This window comes from Cupressus sempervirens, chromosome 3, assembly GCF_028749045.1.
Source record: "Cupressus sempervirens isolate cs-2001-9-10 chromosome 3, ASM2874904v1, whole genome shotgun sequence".
Taxonomy (NCBI): Eukaryota; Viridiplantae; Streptophyta; class Pinopsida; order Cupressales; family Cupressaceae; genus Cupressus; species Cupressus sempervirens.
In genome coordinates, this window is record NC_143120.1 from 685,643,825 (window position 1) to 685,657,047 (window position 13,223).

Sequence of the window (13,223 nt, forward strand, 5' to 3'; positions counted from 1 at the left end):
TATATTTTGCCCCCAGTATGAAGCACAACTTAATGAGTGTTAGACAACTCATTCAAATGGATACAAGGTGCTGATGGAAAATGACAAGTGTGTCATTCATGAGAAGGATGGGAGTAATAGATTACTTGTAGTAGTCCAAATGAAAAAGAACTGGATGTTCCCATTGAGAATTGAGACATGTTTCTCTTCTCAAGTTAGTGCTACACCTCCCAAGCATGCATGTATAGCAGTATACTAGCAATCATCTCTTAGGAGCGTGATTGAAGACCCCTCCAAGCTTTGGCATCTCAGGTATGGACATCTTGGTTTTGCTGGTTTAAATTTATTGTCTAAGAAAAGAATGGTAGATGGTTTGCCAAGCATTGTAAATTCATATGACAAGTGTGAGGCTTGCATATTGGGTAAGCAACATAGGCTTCCCTTTAATTCTAGAAATTCTAGAAGGGCTAGGGCACCATTAGAATTGGTGCATTTTGATTTGGTAGGTTCTATGCAAACTACTTCTATTGGGGGGAGTACTTATTTTATGACATTTATAGATGATTTCAGTCATAGGACATGGGTGTATTTTTTGAAGAATAGATCTGAAGCATTTGACAAATTTTTTGACTTTAAAGCCCTAGCTAAAAAAGAATGTGGACACTATGTTAAGGTCCTTAGATCAGATAGAGGAGGGGAGTATACCTCCAATATTTTTGTAACATTTTGTAGGAAAAATGGCATAAAGAAAGAGCTTATAGGTAGCTATACTCCACAGCAAAATGGAGTGGCTTAGAGAAAGAAATGGACCATTGTTGAAATGGCAAGAAGCATGATGAAAACGAAAGGACTCCCAACTAAATATTGGGGAGAAGTTATAACAACAATAGTATACTTGACCAATAGGCGTCCTACAAAATTAGTTTGTGATAAGATTCCTCTTGAGGCTTGGTCAAGGGGCAGATGGATACTTAAGCACTTGAGAGTATTTGGATGTGTAGCATATGCACATGTGCCTAAGGAACAAAGGCAAAAGATGGATGAAAAAGGTGTGAAGTGCATCTTCATGATGGGCACACAGCCCAAGCACAAAATGGACACAACAGGAAAGGGAAAATTTTATTAACTTTGTAAATAAGCTAATACATTCAGTACAGAGAAAATAGACTTCAAAACATGCCCTATGGGCTTACAATAGTATAAATCTAGAGATAATTTCTCCTTTCAGTACCTCCTCTCAAACTCCACTCCGAACTACCTTTTACAATGCCAAAAATGTTCTTAAATAGACCCCATAGGGTTAAGGATTAGGAATACATTCTAGAAAGTGCTAGTTGGCATCCACCGACCAAATAGAAGGCTCTAGAAGTCACATTAGAAGAATCCAGAAATGGTAACCGAACTTTCGACAGGCATAACTTTTGAATCGTAGCTCTGACTGACGAATTGTTTACATTTTTGAAAAGCTCTCGAAGTGCTCTATAGCCCTATGGACCAGCTTCACTCATCCCCCATTTTTTGGCTCTTTTCAAAGTCATTTAGTACCCCTAACCTAACTTTGAAGCATTCTTAGGATGTCTCCAGAAACTTAAAAATTGCAGTAACTTTCAAACTATGGGGCCTTTTGACCTGATTCTTTTTCTAGAATGCTCTAAATTACAATTACATTCATCTAGCCAATTTACACCTTCTAGTTCACCAAAATTATGGCTCAATTACATACTCCTATTTTTCTGGCATTTACACATATCCCAAGGTGTTCAAATACTCTATCCTAGAACACTGATAGTGGAACTATGAGAGTTGGAACCTTTATTTGACCCAAATGGGTATCCAAAAATGAAAACAAATGAAGTAAAAACTAAGTCTAAGTACATTTTTTGGTTGACACAGGATTGTCCTTATACCTCTGGATGCTTCTGCATCACTTCATAGGATACAACTCAGAATCAATGGCCTATAGGCTATATGATCCAATTAATAAGAAGATCATCATTTCAAGAGATGTCGAGTTTCTTGAAAATTAGTCATGGGATGGCTTGGTAGATGAATCCTCAAGAACTTCAAGTAAAGTGCCTACTATTGAAGAGGAAGAAGATGACATTGGTGATCAGAAAGAAGATTGAGTAGTAAACATAGATTTTAGACAAAGGTGAATAGGGAAGCAACCCTTAAAATGCTGAGCGATAGCTCCAAGCACTTCAAGATAACCCCAAGCTTATGTGCAAAATAATAGCAATAGCAATACTAAGAATTTAGATCCCACTCTCACCTCCCTATTGCCAAGAAAGACCAAGAGTCCAAGGGAGATATACCAAGATGAAAGGTATGAGGAAGATTATGATGAGAGTTTAAATTTTGCACTATTTTCTCATAGTGACCCAATTTATTTTGAGGAATTTGTAAAAGAAGAGAAATTTTGTAATGCCATGGATGAGGAAATAAATGCTATTGAAAGGAATGAAGCATGGGAGATAACTACTTTGCCTCCCAAGAAACAAGTAATTGGAGTGAAATGGGTATACAAGACCAAGTGCAATGCTGAAGGGAAAATAGATAGGCATAAGGCATGTTTGGTGGTCAAGGGGTACAAATAGTAGTATGGCAGAGATTATGATTAGACATATGCCCTGGTTGTAAGAATGGAAACCATGCATGCTATCATAGCAATTGTAGCCCAACACAAATGGAAGATATATCAAATGGATGTGAAGTCCACCTTTCTAAATGGTGTATTGAAGGAAGTGTATGTGGAGCAACCACTTGATTATGAAATTGCAGGTGAAGAAATCAAGGTGTATAGATTGAAGATAGCTCTACATGGGCTCAAACAAGCTCCACGGACATGGTATAGCCGGATTGACTCATATTTTAATGAGCAATGTCTTTAGCAAAACTGATGGTGAGCCCACACTTTACATCAATACAACAAATGGTAATGTGTTGATTGTTGTCTTGTATGTAGATGATCTAATTTTCATTGGAAATGATAATTTCCTAATTGGTGGGTTCAAAGAGGCCATGAAAAATTGATTTGAAATGACAGACCTAGGTCTCTTAAGATATTTTCTAGGCATAGAAGTAAAACAAATGCATGATGGCATCTTTATCTCTCAAGAAAAATATGCAAAGCAAATCTTGGAGAGATTCAAAATGCAGAATAGTAAGGCAACCCCAACACCAATAGTAGTAGGTCTAAAGTTGAGCAAGGAAGATTGTAGCAAAAGTGTAAATCCAACACTAGACAAGAGCATGGTTGGAAGTTTGATGTATTTGACTACAAGTTGGCCAAATATAATGCATGTAGTAAGTCATATTTCCTAATTTATAGAAACACCAAAGGATTCTCATTAGCAATTAGGAAAGAGGATCCTAAGGTATGTGAATGGTACCAAGGGATTTGGAATTTTGTATACTATAGAAAATGAATTCACGTTGGTAGGTTACATGGATAGTGATTGGGCTCAAAGTTTAGATGATAGGAAGAGCACTTTCGGATACATGCTTCATATGAGATTGGGTGCAATTTCATGGGCATCCAAGAAGCAACCTGTTGTTGCTCAATCTACAGTAGAGGCTAAATACATACCAGCAAATGAAACAACATGTCAAGGTATTTTTTTAAGGAGGATCTTGATAGATTTGAATGAAAGGCAAGAGGATGAAGCCACAATTTATTCTGACAACATCTCATCAATTGCATTATCCAAGAATCTAGTCTTCCATGGGAGAAGTAAGCACATTGAGATCATATATCTCTTCATCAGAGAATTGGTGGAGGATGGGGATATCAAAATGAGATTTTGTAAGTCTGAGTAGTAGCTAATAGACATATTTACTAAGCCATTAGGCATTGGAACTTTTGCACACCTAAGAGAGTGTCTTGGTGTAGTTGATTTGGATGAGCAGTGATCCTTGTTTGTTTGGCCTAGGACAAAGAGGAAGTGTTAAAATATTTAATGCTACAGTTGTTTGCCCCTGGAGCCAAATGCCCAGCTACCACCTAAAAGATTGCAAAATATTCAAAAAATTTAATGCAAGTAGGTGAGTTTTCAAATCTAGAAATGAGAGGGAAAATATTTTGCTAGTAAGACAAAAGGAATGATTTGGTTCATTCAAACATAGAGTTGAAGAGATAAATTGCAGAGAAGAGTAGAGAAGAAAGAAGAAATAAAGTGATCAATAGATCCAGTCATGTAGAGGATAGAAGGAAGCTTGTTTTTTGCCTATAGTTACACATGTTTCTTTGTTGGTCATTCTATAAGTTTGTATTTGTTGAATTCATCATGTGAAGTAGTGATTGCTCCAAGCACTATTGTATGCAGCCATTAAAGCTGTAAGTTTAAAATTTAAAGTTTAAAATTTGAAGTTTTACCCGTTTGAAGATTAAGGGTTATTTTAGGGTTATCTGATTAAAGCTAAATGCTTCCAAATTTTGTAATGTTTTTAATCAAAGTTGAATAGAAAGCAAGTAGGCATACTTGAATCCATTTATTTTCCTCTATTTTTTGCATTTGAGAAGTTTATTGTTGTATACTTCAAGCTTTGGCTCTCTAGTTTTAATGGTGCAAATATTCATGATATAAGTCTGGTCACTCGGTATTGTATTTGGTAGATGTTTTATGTAGTTATTATCGAGCTCACCCGTCATCCACTTCTACCAAGCTCCACCCTATAGTGGTGACCAAGCTCACTTGGCATCCACACTGCTAAGATCACTCGACATATACTTGTCGAGTTTCTTTGTGTGCCAAGTTCACTTGAAATTTTCCTGTGCCGAGCTAGCTCAACACCTTCTCCTATCACTTGGCATCTATTGTGCTGAACAAAACTGACAATCAACAATAGTTAGTGCCAAGAAATTTTTTTTATTAGTTGTGATTTATTTTTCACAATTTTTTTGTGTATGTTATTTTTTAACTAACATTTTTATTTTTCTATATTCCTTTTTTTATTACATTCTAAAGAAGAGATTTTGACTCATTGATATTATCTCCCTAACAATTATAAAAGAAAAATCTATACCAATGAAGCCATATTTTTTATAAGGTAGATGGAGAGAGTACACCACTTATCATTTGTGTTTCTATAATATTCCTTCCAACTGAAACCTTAAACCCTTGTTTCTCTTTAGAAAATTAAATCACTTTTATTAGGGTTCACTTGTAATCCCATTTTTTCTATTTTATAGCTTTAAAAAGGCACCATTGTTTCATTGCAACACTCAATATAGGATCATACTTCCCTCCATAAAATTGCACCTTGATATAAGTTTTAAATTGATTCTTGTGCAGATGAAGGGATGAACATGATTTTCCTCTATCTATTATTTTTTTCATCAATTTTTGTAGATGAGATAGAGAAGCTTAATAAACATTTCATAACATTATTGGGCCTTTACCTATTTTAGTTTTGGTTTTGGCAATAAGTGCATTAGAATTTCTATGTTTAATAATGGTCTTTTTAAAATGCCTTGAATGCATACTAATACAAGGGTAATCTTGAAATAGCTAATTGTATACAATACTTTTGGTTGTCATATTTAATCGCAACCTATTCAGGCATTAGCCAATTTCTATTATTTCTTGACATTATTTTACATTACTAATACCACTAAATATAATATTTCTTTTTGTACAAGTGGAGAGACATAACAAGGCTTTATGATTAGATTAGATATCATAAAATGTGGAGAATATGAGAATCTAAAGATTTAGACTATTTATGGAGAAAATTAGTTGATCTGTAGAAGAGGAAATAGATTAGCTTTTGCTTGGTCAAGCACTTAACCAATTCCATTATAAATGTTTGCACCATTTTAAAAAATAATTATAAATTGTTTTATCTTAGAGGTTGAAATTAATCGTTTAAACTTAAAGCATTTAGTTCCAATATGAAGACCTAGATTCAGATACCTATGGGGACTTTGAATATCAATGTGTGTTGACTCTATTTTTAGTTAAGGAAGGGGAAAATGTTTCATAGATGTTGTTTTATTCTTCACATCTCTATGAACAAAGTTCTTTTCAAGAATGTAAGACAATATCCCATTACACAACACAATATTCTTCATAGGTACTGATTTGATAGAATATGATCCGTTAAAAATATTTTTTCTACAAGTCATGTTACATGGTTTCCATTCCCAATGCAAAAACTACCCAATAAAAGAATGCACTATGTTTCATTTATTTAGATTATTTTTTTCTTGTTAGCGGCTTACATGTTTCTTTGGAAGTAGTTTTTGAATTTTTTGGATTTAGAGTATTTCTAATTTTGGAGATGGTCTAAGCTATAGAGATCACATGGCCTACAGCTCCAAGGTTTTCATGTGTTAGCTTAGTAGCTTTCTCTCTATACATGTCATTTAAAAGCCCTATCATTACAACCAAAGAAGTTTTTAGCACATCCTTTCCAACAACTTCAAATATATTACAAACTTTACCAAAGGAATCAAGTAAAGAAAGAACTATCTCCTTAGGGAGAAGGCTAAAGAAATTTTTGTCTAGTGATGAATTTAGAACAAATTGTGCTATAAATGTTGCCACTTTCACTACTCTAGATAGAACATCCACTGCCAAATTCTTTGGCATTCTTGAAACACATCTCTCTCTTAACAATGTGCCCTGAAGCTACAAAAATAATTTAAGGTACAAGTCCATTGTAGTCCTCAACATTAGGAGCAATCATCATAGAATAAGACACACATTGTACCCTTGTTACTTTCACCTTAGAAGGACCATTTTCCCTTCCATTTCTACTTCTCTTCTCACTAAAAATCCTCAAACTCTTAGAGACATTCTAGACAAAGAAAAGGATATATCAGTCTAGGTGCCTTTCCAGCTCTTGCAAAGCACACTCCTATCCTTCAACTACAATTGTTAAGCCATAGTTGAGAAAATTCTTCATTGTTTCAGCATCTTTATTACTATCATATGCCTCTATGGGAAGCTAAAGGGAAAATAAACAAAGGCAATGATTAGCCTTAACGACTACTTTGCCTTTGGCTAAGTGTTGTATTCACATTTTTATCTTTCAACCTAATTGTATAATGATTTAATGTAGATATCCCTTAATCCAACATGTTTCATTTTTCTTCATTTAAAAATTGTCTCTTACTAACAAGAAAAAACTCCAACTCCCATATTCATGAAGTGGCATTTTTTATCTATGTAATGAGATTAGAATTTGAAGATCCAATCTTCATCATCAGTAAAACATTTTCTATAATGAGAGTGTAGCCATGGCTAGTCTACTAAGTTGTAACTATTTAGTGCTTATCAAATAGAGTTTAAAATTCTATCTTTTTCCACTAAGATCCTAATTTCTACTTATACAAATTTAACATATTCACAAGTATTCTTATTAGTGGATCTGTAAGATAAATTTGACTCAAAATTATTATAAAAAATTTTAAGTTTACTAAATAAATACATAATTTCACCCTTGCCTAGATTAATTAATCTAAATTTTGGATAAGGAAGAGTGAATATATGGCACCAGAAGGCTGAAATTTAGTTCTTATTTAGAAATTGTTGAGTTCATTCATGGTAAAATGTGTATAACTAAATTTCATTTTTCCATGGTGAAGTGTTACAGGTTTTTGTGAAAACAAATAAAGAACAACAATGGCTACCAGCTAAGGTATTGTTAATATTCTTCCGCAAGCACAATTTTGTGAGATAAATACAAAGAACATATTTGTCATTCATTTGCACTAACTATTTTTTGAAATTTTTGCATTTCACTCTATATACTATCTATTTTTTGCTTCAATGAGTATTTTTTTATTTGTCTCTTATTATTGTTTTATATTCTAGTAGGTACTTAACAATGGAATACTATATCCAAATGTTGGGAAATTCTTGTCTGTGAGGTGTTATAGGTGTTTGTTAAAACAAATAAAGAACATTAATGGCTACCAACTAAGGTATTGTTAATATTCTTCCGCAAGCACAATTTTGTGAGGTAAATACTAACAACATATTTGTCATTCATTTGCACTAACTATGTTTTGATTCGCTTGTGAATTTGTGCATTTCACTTTGTATACTATCTAATTTTTGCTTCAATGAGTGTTTTCTTATTCATCTCTTATTATTGTTTTATATTCTAGTAGGTGCTTAACAATGGAATACTATATCCAAATGTTGGGAAATTCTTGTTTGTGAATTTTGAATCAGTTTCTTCAGGTAAGTTAACTAAAATTTTCTACTAGTAAAGTACTCTTTAGAATTTTGATTTTTCAATTTTTTCTTTTTTCATATGTATCCCTATTTTATTTCGTCACCATATTATAGACTATTGAGCATTACTTATTTTATTTTCAATTCCTTCTATTCTTGTTTCCATGGTGAAGGGTTACAGTTACTTGTCAAAGGGTAAATAGAACAACAATAGCTAATATTCTAATATTCTTGCATGATTTTGTGAGGTAAATACCAAGAATAGATATGTTATTAACTTGTACGTGACTATTTTCTAATTCATCTATGACTTCGTGTAGTTCACAATGTATACTATTAATTTTTTTGCTTTAGCAAGTGTTTTCGTATTCATCTTTAAATGTTGTTTTATATTTCAGTAGTCGCTTAACAACCAAATTCTACATCCAACTATGGGGAAATTCTTGTCAGTGAAGCTTGAATTGGTTTCTCTAAGTAAGTTAACTTAAATTTGCTACTACCAAAGTACTTTGCAAAATATTGATTTTGTTCATCTTATTTTCCTATTCTCCCCTATTTTATTTCATCACTACAAAATAGACCATTGGGTATTTTTTATTTTATTTTCAATGACTTCTTGCACCTTGTGATTATGTAGATATGATCTATGAAATATTCAATTCTATAGACAATTTTTTGAAATCCTCAATTTAGTGAGCTTTTAATTTCTTTGAATTTGTCATCTATATATAAGCTAGTCTCTTGATGTCTAACGTGGAGTGAGTGTTGGATCTTGGAATTAGCTTCTCACTTCTTGCCTCCTAAGCCAATAGGTCCATCTAATAGTACCTAAGGTATTTGGGATTCTCCAAGTACATAAGCCTCCTAGGATTTGTTTCTAATATTACCCCCAAGGTATAGATATGTACCTCTCGAGTTAGTTCCTACTCCTAAAAAATGCCTCCCTGTTATCTAAACCTCGTTTCCTTATAGACCCAAAACCCCTCTGCACTTAGGATCTTCCTCTTCTAGTTATCACTTCACTTTCTTGGAGTGTATTTGGTCCCCGTAGGACTTCCATAATCCTATGTGAGCTCTTCAAAATAGATACAAAATCCCTTCTTATAGCTGACTGATTTAATCCTCCAAATTTACGGTTTAGTAGTCAGTGACTAGTAAACTCTCCAAATATTCTTGAAAAAACTTTTCCTACTTTGAATTATCTATTTCAAACATTAGAGGACTCCTAGTTTAGCCCATGGATTGCCATACAACTCTAGAGATCATATTGTGCTAGAGATTCCTATCCTCCAAATGAACCAAAGTGAAGAAGACTTTGCTTGCAGTTTAGTAGTCATTGACTAGTAAACTCTACAAATATTCATTTATAAGTAGTAATGAGTATCAACCATTAATGCAATTTTTCATAAAGTGTCTATATTACAAATTATATTTCTCCTAAGACACAAAATGATAAGCCCTTGTTGCCAAATAACTAAGATTATAAAAATTGGAAGGAATAGATCATGTGAAAATGTGGAGTAATTTAGATTTTGGATAAACACTAGATCATGCAATAATATAATGGCTTCCTACAAAAAGAGGATATCAACTTAAAACATGAAATCACTTGCACACTATTCAAGGTTTGGCAAAGCATCCAAGATAGATTCAGCTAAAAATGCCTCTCTTCTTGTTCAATAAAATCCTAAACAATAATTCTTTAGAGGAATTTGTTTGTCAATATAATATAATCTACTTGAGGTAATCAACAACATAAACTATCATGACCCAAGTATATGCTAACCCATACACTGCAACCCCACCCATAACAATAATAATAGGCTGCCATACACTTCTTCCCTACCCATAGCAACAATAATAGGATGCCCAACACAAGTATATTTCTTCCTAAGAACTCGGTTACTTATTTCCCTAATAGAGGGTTCCATTTTAACTATCTCATCCTTAGCTGCCTCAATTGTGGTGTGATTTGAATTCTCCATTTGCACTGTGTTTATTTTTTAGTATACTTTGACTTAAGTGTTTTATTTTCATACCTTTCACTAATTTTTTTTGTACCAATTTTTTTGAAAATATATCTTTTCCTTTTTGGTTAGGGGTTTGATTAATTATTCTCTTTCCTTTTACATGTCCTCTTTTTTTGAGAAATTTTCAAAGTATGATACAACTTGTTGACTAATGTTTTGTTTTTACAGGAATCTTGTAAAGTGAATGTGAATAGTTTATCTAATGGAAGACTAGGTATTTATGTTGCTTTTTTTACTTCTGAGATAATCTTTAATGAAATCAAACACTAGACTACAATTTAATATTAGCACATAGAGCAATATTTTATATCTTTAATATTATGATTAAAATATTAAACTAGTTATTCATTCAAATAACCTTTTTGAGAGTAATGTACACATGAATTATGAAACTCCTTTATGATATTAATAAAATCCTTCAAATTAGAAAACATCTTCAAGGCTTTGAAATTAAATACATGCCACCTTAAACACACATTTTCAAAGTTTTGAGTTTCTTAATTTGTAATCATATACTCTTGAAGAATGTGATATGCAAGTTAAAAGTAGTATACTTATTGTCGATAGTACATGGCACATTTAGGGAAATAGAACATCATCATCATCTGAATATTTAGATGAATGAGCACCAAGACTTGCCCTAGGTAAAAATGAATACTTTAATGAAATGATATATTTCACTTGCAAAAGTTGTCAAAAGGGGAAACTAAAGAAGTGATGAATTATTGGTATCCATAGAATGAAATATGGAGTTTATATAGAAGAGGTAAATGATAATTAACATATTTTATAAAAAATAATTTATATGAATATTATTTAATGCATTATTATTGATCATTTGAGTTGACTTTGTGTTGAAAAGCCATTTCTATTTCCCAATATTGTTGAAGAGCCAATAGATGTTATTGATGAAAATCAATCCTTAGATGAAGAACAAGACATGTTTATGGATGAAACTACTTGAAATGTCCCTTTCTCTGATTTTATATGATATTTCCAACCTCTAATAAGATTTTCAAGATCAAACAAATAATATCACAAAGATCCACCAAATTTCTCAAGAAACCCCAAATCGGGTATGCCAAAAATTGTGCCAAAAGCTTCACAGAATTACCTATTATTAATAAATCTGAAAGTGGACATTTTTACAGAAATTTCAGCAGCATAAAAGCCTAAAAAATGACATTTCCAGATCTGTATAGCCTTTCCACAACAGTTCTCAAATGTAGGACAAAAACTATGCTCATCAGGCTCCAGAAATTAACACAAAAATGCCCGGAAACACCACAAAAACACTAATAATCTATCTCAGAAGTTTAATCACGTCCCAATACATATATTAAGCTCTATTTTAACACCTTAAAGTCTAAAATACAGCAGCAAACCAAACTGATATGAAATACTCAACTGAAAACACCAAACTCATACAAAAAACACACCCGAAAACCCACAAATCCTGTTCAGCACAAAGGCAAACTCTGTATGAGAATGCACATGGAATGGCTTCAAACTCCCATCCTTAGCCTTTCTGTAAACCTGCAAACTCCCATTCTTGGGTCTCCATCTAACAAAAAATGAGTAAAAATCAAGTTCTAGAATCTGCCCAAAATGCCTCCAAACCCCTTAAAGAGGGAATAACCATAAATCACGTCCAAGAGAGGTTAATGAAACATATTTTAATAATATTTTTCATTTATTAGTCCAACCGTTTCCAAAGATTAACCCCCTTTTTCAGAAACTTCATTTTCTTGGGCCTGCCTGCCTTAGCAAAGATTATTATTTTTTTATTATTTGAAAAGGGGACATGACAAGTCCTCCCCTCCCAAATATTGCTTGTCCTCAATCAATGGCTAAAAAATAAACCAATCAATCCACCTGGATCCCAAATGTAGTCATGAACTATTCTACTACCAAGTAACACAGGCTCCTGCAATATCCTCTGCAATATGACCAAGAGGAATCCATAATCAAACTGACAATTATAGCTCAACCAAACTCCAAAATCACCATTACCATAGTCAAAAACCCATGAGACACAAACTCTTAGAACATCAGAACCCAAGTAAAGTGGACAAATCAAACTACCAACACAGTAAATACCATCAACGCATCCCACTGGCCTATACGGAATGTACAATCCAACTCTGCAACAATGGTGAATGCTCTTGAATGAAACTGTACCAAGTATGGAGAATCCACACACTGTACAACTATTGTAGTCAACATAACTCTACAAATCACTGGCCATTGTCTCATAACCATAGCTCCCATGCACCCCTGATGGTAAAAAACCATCACAAGATAAACAACAAGAAATGGAACCCAAACCAAATTTGCCTGCCCTCAACTCCTCAACACAAGGATCAAATGCTAATTGATGTACATACCCTACAATATAATGTTGATAAAAAAAACCAACCTTAGTCAACAACTCACAATGAACAAGTGATACAACCCACTGTGATTGATCACCAGCTAAGTCAGGAGATGTCATAGCCAAAGGAGTAGAATCAATAACAACACCCGCTGAAGCATCACTCCAAAACTCCTGCTCTAAGTCATGTATTATCAAGCTATCAACTGCAAAACCTATCAACATGTCATGCCCATCACAACTCTCATCTTGAGGAATCAAACTATCCCATAACTAATGATAAGCACTAGGAAATAAAGTACATCTTTGTATCATCATCTCATCAACATGGTCATCAAAGGTAAATTGATGAGCGCACCTCACAGTGTAATGCCGATAGAATTTTCCAATCTCAATCAGTGGCTCAGACTGTAATCTAGATGGAACTAACTGCAATTGATCATTAACCATGTTGGAACTGACTACTACCTCCAAAGATATCACCAAGGGAGTAGTATTACTAGCAGGAACCATGCCAACTGCCGACTCACCAACATCACACATGATCTTTGATACATCTCTAGTCTCCATGCCATCAGTACTAGAGGCCACCACCATGTCAGGCATACAACAATCTGCTACAACACCCAACTCAACTTAACCTAACTCTAGTGG

At 33.5% G+C, this 13,223-nt stretch overlaps 1 pseudogene; it reads right to left on the reverse strand.

Moving 5' to 3' along the window:
- Positions 1-6,176: 6,176 nt before the first annotated feature.
- Positions 6,177-7,140, reverse strand: LOC149568587 (protein EARLY-RESPONSIVE TO DEHYDRATION 7, chloroplastic-like; annotated as a pseudogene).
- Between the last annotated feature and the right edge of the window lie 6,083 nt (positions 7,141-13,223).